Here is a 12,059-nt window from a genome sequence, read left to right on the forward strand (position 1 = left end):
TAATAATAATAATACTATTAGTATACCACCCTTCATTTTTATTTTTAAATATACAATATGAGAACACAAAATACATTTTAAAAAAGCAAACTAATAACTGACCTCCCACAAACACATTTGAAAGGCCATCGATTGTTCCATCAGCCAAAGACTTGGATACAGAGAACCGTTTTTGCTAGGCACCTAAAGATATGTAATGAAGGTGCCAGGGGAGCCTCTCTGGGAAGAGGATTCCACAAACGGGAGCCACCACAGAAAAGGTCTGGGACCTTGTTTGTTTACAAGAAACCCACATCAATACTAAGCATAAAAGATTATTGGTAAAACCAAAGTTAGGGGAAGAATTCATCGCATCTGATGTAAGAAAAAAGAGTGGGGTTGTAATGTATGTTAAAAGCAAATATGAACCAGAATTGTTATATGAAAATAAAGAGGGGAGGATTGTAATAGTCAAAATATCACTAGAGGGGGAGCCAATTGTAGTAGTGGGAATCTATGGATCAAATGAAAGAAAATCAGAGTTCTATGTTAAAGTAAGATCGTTATTAATGGAATATATAGATATGAGAATTGTTGTGTTAGGGGATTTAAATGGAGTAATGGAACCAGAATTGGATAGATCGCAGAAGAAAAGGGGGGGAATGAAGGGAAGCTGCCAAAAAGCTTTGTGGAAATGGTAAGAATTTTTGATTTAGTGGATATATGGAGATATAAATATCCTGTTGAAAAGGAGTTCACATATTTCTCAGAACCTAAAAATTCATATAGTCGAATCGATAGTATATGGATTACTAAGGATATGACAATTAAAGCAGAGAATGCTGAAATATTACCAAAAACACTTACAGATCATAATCCAGTATCATTAACTCTTAAAGGAAAAGAGGAGAAAGGGAAAAAAAGGTGGAGAATGAATGTTTTCCTATTAAAAAACCAAAAAGTAATACAAGGAGCCAGAAAGTTGATGAAGGAATATTTTGAAAACAACTGGAGGAAAGGGATAGATGTAAAAACAGTGTGGGATGCTGGGAAGGCAGTTGTTAGGGGATATTTCATACAACAAAACTCAATAGCATATAAGAATAAAGAAAAAAAGAAAAGGGAGCTTTTAGAAGAAATTAAAAGGAAGGAAAAATTGGCCTATGCAAGCAAAAATAAAGAGAGATTAAATCAAGAAATTAAATTACTGAGAGTAGAATACAATAAAATTATAGAACAGGAGGTAGAACAACAAATCAAATTTTGGAAATATAAAAATTTTGAATGGGCAAATAAGCCAGGCAAGATCCTTGCCTGGCAATTAAAGAAACAAAGAAATGAAAAATTAATAAATAAGATAAAAGTAGAAGAGAGGACAATAAGGGATATGACAGAAATTTAAAAAGAATTTGAAAAATATTATAAAAAATTATATCAAAAAGAAGAAGTGCCAACAGAAGAAATAGAGGAATATATAAAGAAAAATAAATTAATAGAGATAGCAGAAGAAGACCATAAATTCTTAAATGAACCAATATCAACCGAAGAAATTAAGGAATCAATTCAAAAATTAAAAATAGGGAAATCCCCAGGTCCAGATGGCATACCAGCAGAATACTATAAAGAAATGTTAAATGAATTAATTGACCCACTAAAAGAAGTAATAGAGGAAGCGGTAGAGAAGGGGAATATTCCAGACTCTTGGACTCAAGCGTATATAAAGCTCCTGCCAAAACAAGGCACGGACTTGGAATCTGTCTCAAATTATAGACCCATTTCGTTGTTGAATTCAGATTATAAAATTTATGCAGGATTATTGGCTAACAGGTTGAAAAAAAATTATAGGAAAAATAGTGCATAAAAATCAGGCTGGATTTGTGGAAGGAAGACAAATAAAGGATAATATTAGAAATATAATAGACATAATGGAATATCTACAAGTAAGAAGAGATAAACAAGCAGCCCTGATTTCAATCGATGCGGAGAAGGCTTTCGATAAAGTCTCATGGGAATTAATGAAAAAACTATTAAAAGAATTGTGTCTAGGCGAAAAATTCCAAAAAGGTATAAATGCAATATATAACCAACAGAAAACAAAAATTATTATTAATGGAGAATTTGGAGAAGAAATCAATATCTTTAAAGGTACAAGACAAGGATGCCCCCTATCCCCAATGTTATTTATAATAGTATTAGAGGTTCTATTAAAGAAAATAAGGCAGGACAGCCAAATAAGAGGAATAGTAGTTGGTGAAAAAAGATACAAGTTAAGAGCCTTTGCAGATGACGTTATGATCACAACAGAAAATCCCCTACAATGCACACCTAGAATATTGGAATGTATAAATGAATATGGCAGATTAGCAGGATTCAAATTAAACTATGGGAAAACCAAAATACTAGTGAAAAATATGGAAGAAAAAGATAAAGTGAAATTACAAGAAATTACAGGATTGGAAATTAAAAAGAAAATAAGGTATCTTGGAATAAATTTAACATCAAACACTATAGATTTAAGTAACGAGAATTATGGGAAAACATGGAATGAAATAAAAAATGATTTGCAAATATGGGGGAAATTAAATCTTTCCTTACTAGGGAAAATATCGGTAATAAAGATGAACATATTACCAAGGATGATGTTTTTATTTCAAAGTATCCCAATACTAGGAGGAGATAAATGTTTTAATAATTGGAAAAGAGATTTGGCTAAATTCGTGTGGTCAGGGGAAAAACCAAGAATAAAATACAAAATAATGATAGATAAGAAGGAGAGAGGAGGATTTGGCCTCCCTGACATGGAGTTATATCATGATGCGGTGGGTCTGACCTGGTTAAAAGAATGGATCAAATTAGATGACTTGGATGTATTGGATTTAGAGGGAGTAGAGACGAGATTTGGATGGCATGCCTATCTAATAGATGAAAAAGTCAAAGTGCATAAAGGCTTCCTAGGGCATATAGTCAGAAAGTCTATATATAAACTATGGGAGAAATATAAAAGATTCCTAGAACCGAAAACTCCTTGGTGGACATCACCAGCAGAAATTGTCACAGTGAAAAAATTAAATATGAAAGAAAACTGGGCTACCTATAAAATGGTATTAAAGGAAGAAAACGGAGAATTGGAATTAAAGGATTATGCAGAAATTAAAGCTCATATTAGTGATTGGTTTCAATATATTCAAATTAAGTACAGATTAGCGAAAGACAAAAAGTTAGGATTTGAAAAAGAAATATCAAAATTCGATAAATACTTGATACAAGAAAAATCAAAAAATATATCTAAATTGTATAATCTGATCTTAGAGTGGGAAACAAAGGATGAATTGGTTAAAGCATCAATGATCAAATGGGTGCAAGATATTGGGAAAAATATTATGTTTGAACAATGGGAAAAATTGTGGAAGGAAGATATGAAATTCACTATGTGTTATATATTGAAAGAAAATTATCTCAAAATGCAACACAGATGGTATTTAACACCTGAAAGAATAGCAAAAATGAATAAAAATTGTAGCGATGTCTGCTGGCGATGCAACACTGGAAAAGGTACTATGATACATATATGGTGGAATTGTTTAAACATCAAACAATTTGGGGAAACAGTATATAACGAAATGAAAAAAATGTTCAGATATTCATTTAGGAAAACACCAGAAGGTTTTTTATTGGGAATAGTACCAGGAAGCCTAAAGGAAGAAGACAAGACCTTATATTTATACGCAACAGTAGCCGCAAGGCTATTGATTGCGAAAAACTGGAAAAGTGGTACTGTACCAACAAAGATAGAGTGGCTTGCCAAATTATTGGAGTACTACAATATATCCAAAACAATGGGAGAAATTGGAAGGATCTCAAAAGAGAAGGCAGACAGGGACTGGAATGTGTTTAAAAGATACTTGCAAAACTATATTGAAAAATCAGAACTCCTATTAGAATAAACAAGTTTCGTTTCAAATATTGGAATACTAAATAAGATGGATAATAATGTGTAATAGAAAAAGAAGTATGAAATTAGGTTAAAGGTGTGTGAAAGAAAGTAATAGAAGTGGAAAGAAATTGCAGTTGAGTAGATTGGAAGTCTAACACAAAGGGTGAGGGGTGGTGGATGGTGATGGGAATTATCTGTGGGATTGAGTGTAGGTATGTTGTATGTATGTAGGTATGTTGTATGAAATGTATGTTTGTATGTGTATTAATGTTGAATTATTTTAACAATAAAAAATTAATTTTTTTTTTAAAAAAGAAAAGGCCCGTTCTCATGTTGCCACCCTCCACAAATTTGTCCTCCTTTAAGGCCATCAAGTTGGTGACCATCATTTTTTCCAAGCCCACCTGTTCATATTTACAGATGTGAGGATACTCAGTGGCATCACAGACACGAAGGACCCTGGGATATGTAGTCTGCAGAGTGGCTCATGTCCCTACAGAAACCTTCTGTTGGCTGCCACTACAGTCCCAGCCATCTCCAGGCAAACTTTTTGTGAAGCAGAGGGTAGCAGTATAGATTATGATTTAGGAAAAATACTCGGTTCAAATTCATTTGTGCACTGGCTCCCATATCGAATGCACGCAGAGCAGCTGAAAATGTTGCTTCTTGCTTGATTCAGGAACCCTCACAGTGAGACCCTGAGACGTTTCATGGAATTGAGGGTGAAAGGTGTTGTGTGAGATGCTGTTCATTGAAAGCGATGGGAGGTGGAGCGGGGGAGAAGCACAAAGCACAATTGGAAAAAGAAGACTCATTAATAATTTGGCGGCCGTTTGGTTTTATAAGAAAGTTATTGATTGGCTACAACAGTGCTCACCACTAGGGAAAATTACATACAGTTTGCAAATGTCAGCTATCAGTGATTTCGGGGGATTAATGCTGGAATGATGGGGAGCGCCGCTGAAACCCTTACCTGTTTTGCCTGACGATTTATTGTTTCTTTTCTTTCTTTCATCATTCCCCGAAGCAGAACTGCCGCATTGATTCAAGAACCTCTGCAGACCACAAAGTTCCAGACCTGAAGAGGAAAGTCCTCATTACTTCAAGTAAGATACCTGCTACTTCTAGCTCCATGAGATTTAGACGCTTATCAGCTGTAATTTAGCAACTACAAGCATGGACAAGAACAGATGACAGAGTCTGTATTTTCTACTGCTTTCACACTTAATTTTTCTTGATAAACTTGCTCCTCTCTCTCTCTCCCTCTCTCTCCCTCTCCCTCCCTCCCTCTCTCTCTCTCTCTCTCTCTCTCTCTCTCTCTCTCTCTCTCTCTCTCTCTCCCTCTCTCTCTCTCTCTCTTGTCTAAGCAAAAATGTTTTTAGCAGGAGCAGAGGGAAGGTTCCTGCCAATATTTTCAATGGGAATGGGGAACCTTGGGTCCAGGGTTCAGATGTGGCCCTCTGGGCCTCTCCCTATGACCCTTGGTCATCCTAGATCGTATCTCCTTTCCCCAGAATCCAAGCTCTCCCTAGTCTCTGGGGTCACCAGGTCATCAGCATCCCAGACTCTGAGATTTTGGGGACCAAAACCTGAGACCTTGGGGCAGCCCCTGGTGATGCCACAAGGGGCTGGGGTTGCCACCTTTGTTCTGGCAAAATACAAGGCAGGGCAGTTGAGGGACGTTTTCCCCCCATCTGGTGCTGAAGTGACTTCAAAGCAATCCATTACAATCTGCTGCAGTCTAACAGGATGGCCCTTCTGGAATTTGTTACATATGAACACACACATGCACATGAATTTGTAAATCTGTCTGTGCTTGGCTACCCAGGTTTTAAATATGTGATCTTTCAAACACATGCATTTGGAGAGGATCCCTCACTTGGCAGATATAGATAGATGATAGATACAGATATAGATATAGATATAGATGATGATAGATAGATAGATAGATAGATAGATGATAGATAGATGATAGATGATAGATGATAAATGATAGATAGATGATAGATAGATAGATAGATATAGATATAGATAGATGATAGATAGATAGATAGATGATAGATAGATGATAGATGATAAATGATAGATAGATGATAGATAGATAGATAGATAGATATAGATATAGATAGATGATAGATAGATAGATGATAGATAGATAGATAGAAGACACAAAATACAGGGCAGAACTGTATCAATACAGAACATAGCATTTTACACTGAAATACAGGAAAATACTAGGGACGACGGTGGCGCTGTGGGTTAAATCACAGAGCCTAGGACTTGCCGATCAAAAAGTCGGTGGTTCGAATCCCCGCAACGGGGTGAGCTCCCGTTGCTTGGTCTCAGCTCCTGCCCACCTAGCAGTTTGAAAGCACGTCAAAGTGCAAGTAGATAAATAGGTACTGCTCAGGCGGGAAGGTGACCGGCGTTTCCGTGCGCTGCTCTGGTTCGCCAGAAGCGGCTTAGTCATGCTGGACACATGACCCGGAAGCTGTACGCCAGCTCCCTCGGCCAGTAAAACGAGATGAACACCGCAACCCCAGAGTCATCCGGGACTGGACCTAATGGTCAGGGGTCCCTTTACCTTTACCTTACAGGAAAATACTATATTGTACAGGACAGGTGGCAACACTACAGGAGCGGGCCCCAGTGACACATTAAGCATTAAGCCCTGTTGCTGAGAGCATGTCGTTCAAGTGAATAAACCCAAAGTCTAACAAATGGGCACATAGGTCCCTGGTTGGAAATTAAAATGGAAACCTTATTGAAATGGGGTTTTCCTGAGGCCTAGCTGAAGGCCCTGAGGCCCCTTCATGGATCACTGCCTTGTCGTAGCAAAGGGGCTTGAAAAACTCCAAGAAGCTGCAGTGCAGGCCACCCAAGATGGACAGGTCCTAGCTGAGAGTTTAGACTAAATGTGATCCACCTGGAGAAGGAACTGGCAAACCGCTCCAATTTTTTTGCCAAGAAAGCTCCATGGACATAAAAAAGGAGAAGCTTTGAGAAGAAAGTGAGAGTTTCCAAGGCATGCTCTGGTTCATGGGGTCATGGAGAGTCGAACACGACTAAGATGATTAAACAACAACAAAGCTGAAGGAAGGGGGTCATTCCCTTTTACCTGCTTAGGAACCTGCATAGCGAAGGTGCTGTGTCCCACTTAGAAATTCTAGCTCCCCGCCTCTGGGGGGCAGGACAGGAAAACCCAGAGACTTCAGGTTTGCTTCACACTCTCCTTGAGTGTTTTTGCTTGCTGGAATGTGTCCTTGAACTCAAGAGAATGCTTTTCTGCTTGCCCGGATGTGGAGAGGGTATGAGTGAGTAGAAATGTGCATACTAGATCAAGGTAAAACAACAACAACAACAACAACAACAACCACAACAACAATTTATTTTTACCCCGCCCATCTGGCTGGGTTTCCCCAGCCTCTCTGGGCAGCTTCCAACAGAATATTAAAATACAATAGTCTATTAAACATGAAAAGCTTCCCTGAACAGGGCTGCCTTCAGATGTCTTCTAAAAGTCTGGTAGTTGTTCTTCTCTTTGACATCTGGTGGGAGGGTGTTCCACAAGGTGGGTGCCACTACCGAGAAGGCCCTCTGCTTGGTTCCCTGTAACTTGGCTTCTCATTCAATGCTCTGCACGCTTTTGACTCTGGCCCCACTCCAGCAGTGGCATGTAGCCTCCCTGGTAAGTTGCCCAGAAGAGAATGTGCCCTTCCATCTAGAAAAAGGGTTTCCCGGCCCATTCTTATCATTACTGTTACACGATACAATACAATACGATATGATACTATACAAAAATCTTTATTGTCATTGTCCCATACAGAACAACAAAATTGAAAAAATCTACATCAGACATTCAAAAACCAACAAGCCTGCTATCCCAGCCTGGTTAACCCCCTAAAAACTGTGATACCCTATAATTAAATACAATATACTCCCATAGAGACTACCTTACACTGCGTTTAAAACCAAAATTGCACACAGAGCGAGGGGGTGGGGAATCCAGCAAGACTTTTGTGGGTCTCTCTCTCTCTCTCCTCCCCTCCCAGCAAGGAGGCAATACTGTGAAGGCTCCTTTCGCCCCCTGCTGCCCTGCCCAACTTTTATCTTCCAACCACTTGGTTGTACTTCATTTGGAATTAGATTACAGCTGCTCCATCCCTGCATTGTAACTGCGTCACACTGCACTGCACCTGCTGATGCATCGAGCAGAGCGGAGGTGACCCCCAAAGCCTGTGGGATCAATTCTAAGTATTGCTGTATAATGAAAAACACATTTCCTTAATTCCCCCCACCCACCCCCATCGATTCTGCACACACTCTCCTCTAATGCGCCTTTGGCTTTGATAATGCAAAAAATAAGAAGAAAGAAAGACAGAAAAAGTGCCCAGTGACTGACATTGGCCTCTGGTATATTTGGTTTAGAGAGTGGCACCCACCCAGGGAAGGCACGCTATTGCTATATTTGTCCCATAGAAGAATAAGGTGATGCCAGCAAAATTCTTTGGGGAGAAAGGGGACCATACACCCTTAGCCTGGCACTGCATTCTGTTGTGAAGCAACAGTGACAGCTATTTAAGAAAGTTTCCCCTGGACATGGAGGGAGAAGGTTTTTTTCTGCCTGAGAGCTACATTCCCTTCTGGGCAAATTTGAGAGGGCCACAAGTTGGGCCAAAGGCAAATGTAGGTGGGGCAGCAGGTATATATTTTGCCTTGTTTCTACACATGCCCTCCCCATCCTTCATCAGCAAAGGCATTTTCAAGGATACAGACCAGTGAGGCATTGAACCAAGAGGCATTGTCAGGGTTCAATGACATGTTCCAGCAAAAACACTCGAGGAGCACATGAAGCAGTGAGGATCACAGTGTTAGGAGCTCAGCCTACACTCGAGTAGGACCCTGGCAGAGACACATGCCCAACTGGCATGTTCTCTCCCTCCTGGTCGATCGTTCTGGAGCTTCAAAAGCTTTCTTCTGCCCGAACATCACAGTGACCGATGCCAACAGACATCAGCACACTTAGGGATCCGCAGAGTCTTCGCAGCTTGCGTAACAGACCTCAGCAACTCAGCATTTTGACTAATCTACTTTATTTACATAGAAACACACACGGAGCAATGCAACATGGCTCCCTCTCTCTCTAGCATCAGACAGCAAAGAGAAAAAAAGAACAAAGGACAACAGTCCCACTTCACGGAACACAGTAACACAAACATCCTGTCTCCGTCACTTCCCACTCTGTGGAGTCAAAACATATACCGTCATGTGATAGACAAAAATCCCATGACTGCAATCATGGAGCAGGAATTCTAACACACAACCTGGGGGAAAGGGTGTGACTGAGGGAAGGGGGTATAGCTTGGAGTGTGTCCTGAGGGCCAGGTGGTGAGACTAGGCAGAGGGAGGGGGCCTGAGGTTATATAAAGGAAAGGTTGTACGACTTATCACCCTAGAGATATTGGACCCGATTCTCCTGGGACAAACAGAACTCTCCCCAGTACTAGAAGTGACACTAGTTGTTTCTCTTCCCAGTCTTTCCAGCAGCGCTTGGTGGCTTTAGCATGGCTCATTCCAGTGCTCCCCTCTGTTCTCCGTGTTTTCTACATTCCTCTTCTTTTGCTGTTGCTACTTTCCCTGGTTACTGCTGCTCCTTTCATCAGTAGCTCCATCTGCCAATGGTTTTCTTCATGCTCCCTTCTCATCCCTTCTCGGAGGGTTAGAAAAAAGCCCCAACCCTCCATCCTTCAATGTGTTAAGAACGTATACTGTACTCGCCAGATAAAGATATTATTTAGACACTCATTAAATGGATATGCAAGACGATTCACTTTGCCTAATATCCTCCTCCATCACTGTGGCAAGAGAAAGGAACCGTTTGAGAAAGAACTGAAAGTTATTAGCACAATTTCCAATTACTATTTTTTATTCCAATTGACCCTAATGAGGCTGCAGGAGCCGCAGATTGATAAGGAGTTTCAGCCATTAGCTGTCAACTTTTGGGAACATTTATCTCCTTATCCGACTTATTCCTGAATGGTTAAGAATGTAACATAAAGAACTTAAGAACCAAAGGACCATCTAGTCCACGTTCTGTTCTCATAATGGCCAACCAGATGCTTAGGGGACCCAAGTTCATCAGCATTTTCCCAACTTGCGGTTCCCAGCAGCTGGTATTCATACTGCCTCCAACTGTGGAAGAAGAACATAGCCATCACCGCTCATAGTCACTGAGAGCCTTGTCTAAGAATTTGTCTAATACTTTTTTAAAAGCCTTTGAAGTTGGTGGCCACCACTACTTCTTGTGAGAATGACTTCCATAATTTATGTGCTGCATGGAGGAGCACTTTCGTTTATCAGTCTTGAATCTTCCAACATTCAGCTTCATTGGATGTCCTCAAGTTCTAGTACTATGAAAGAGGGAGGAAAACCTTCCTCTACCCACTTTCTTCTTTACCCACTTTTTTTCATAGGCATCCTTCCTCCCACATCTATGTCGAATATTTTGTTTTAATGACAGTGTGAATTTGATTCAATTACTAAGAAGAGGGCTAGGGTTGTCATCAACTAAGTTCGACTCAGAGTAGAATGAGTGACCTAAGTGAGTCATATGTTACCCTCAATAGCTGTACTTGAAACAAAACAAAATAAATAAAATAATCAAATCAAATCAAATCCTTCCAGCAGCACCTTAGAGACCAACTAAGTTTGTTCTTGGTATGAGCTTTCGTGTGTATGCACACTTCTTCAGATACATTGAAACAGAAGTCACCAGACCCTTATATATAGGAGAGGGTGGGGAGGGGTATTACTCAGAAGGGTGGTGGGAATGGGTGATTGGCTGATAGGTGTGGTAAACCTGTTGACGACTGTTAACAACTGCAACTGGTCTTACAGGAAAAAGCAAGGGGTGAGATGGCTAAAAATAGCTTCATCATGTATAATGAGATAAGAATCCGATGTCTCTATTCAGACCAGGTCTCCCCATGGTTTTAAGTTTGGTGATAAGTTGCAATTCAGCAACTTCTCTTTCCAGTCTATTTCTGAAATTCTTTTGTAATAAGACAGCTACTTTGAGATCTTGTATAGAATGTCCTGGGAGATTGAAGTGTTCTCCTACTGGTTTCTCTGTCTTGTGATTCCTGATATCAGATTTATGTCCATTTATCCTTTGGCGTGGGGTTTTGCCAGTTTGTCCAATATAGAGAGTTGAAGGCCACTGTTGGCATTTGATGGCATACACAATGTCAGAAGATGAGTAATTAAATAGTCCTGAGATGGTATGTTTGATGTTGTTGGAGCCAGTAATGGTGTGTCCGGGTGTATGTGGCAGCAAAGTTTGCATCTGGGTTTATTGCAGGCTCTGGTACCAGTGTCCATGTTAAGTCTGGTTGTTGTATTATTGTGGGTGAGGAGTTGTTTAAGATTGGGTGGCTGTCTGTAGGAAGGAAGGAAGGAAGGAAGGAAGGAAGGAAGGAAGGAAGGAATCGATTTATTTCAGTCACTGACCAGAATGTGTGAGTAGGACTAGCACTGTGTGCTTAACTCTAGTCATTCTACTAACCTTAACAAAAATCAAATGGCTTTGGTCTCATTGGATGTGACCATAGTCCAGCTTTGTAAAAGTAGCTGGTGGAACACAATCCCTATCTTCTATTCATCTAAAATGACTCATCTTGCTCTCTTCATGGGCCTGATAGAGCAATCAAAGAGAGGTAGAAAAGTGAGCGAGCACTTTGTCCAAAAGCTGGTTCAGCTGGCAAGCGGAGAAGCCAGATCACAGCATCACAATTGTGTTAGCCAATGGAAGGCATTTTCAATCTCCACTGTTGCCAAGCAATCTTTAAAGTGTGTTTCTTTCTATTAAAAGAACAACCTTATAATAGTTGAAGAAATTATGTATGTTCTTTTCTCTGTTTAGAATGAATGTCACTATGGGGCAGAAAATGAAATCTGAGAGTTAGGGAGAAATTCCCACAAAAGCCACACCGCCAGCGTCCTGTGACTGAAACCACTTCCTCTCCCCCTTGATGATATTTGTGAACAGGTAAATGGTCTCACAGCTGCTCTCCTAATGGCTGGGGCAGTAGTGGCTCACAGGTAACAGGAAGACAGCCAGCTTTTATCCTGTGATACATATGAGATA

The 12,059-nt window shown here is 40.1% G+C and overlaps 1 long non-coding RNA gene across 2 annotated transcripts in view; it reads right to left on the reverse strand.

Annotated features, from left to right (window-relative positions):
• LOC310757402 overlaps positions 1-12,059 on the reverse strand; it is an 88,764-nt gene that overhangs the window by 31,866 nt on the left and 44,839 nt on the right. The gene's annotated exons all lie outside the window — the stretch shown is intronic.

Source organism: Podarcis filfolensis (genome assembly GCF_964270895.1).
Source record: "Podarcis filfolensis genome assembly, chromosome: 2".
NCBI lineage: Eukaryota > Metazoa > Chordata > Lepidosauria > Squamata > Lacertidae > Podarcis > Podarcis filfolensis.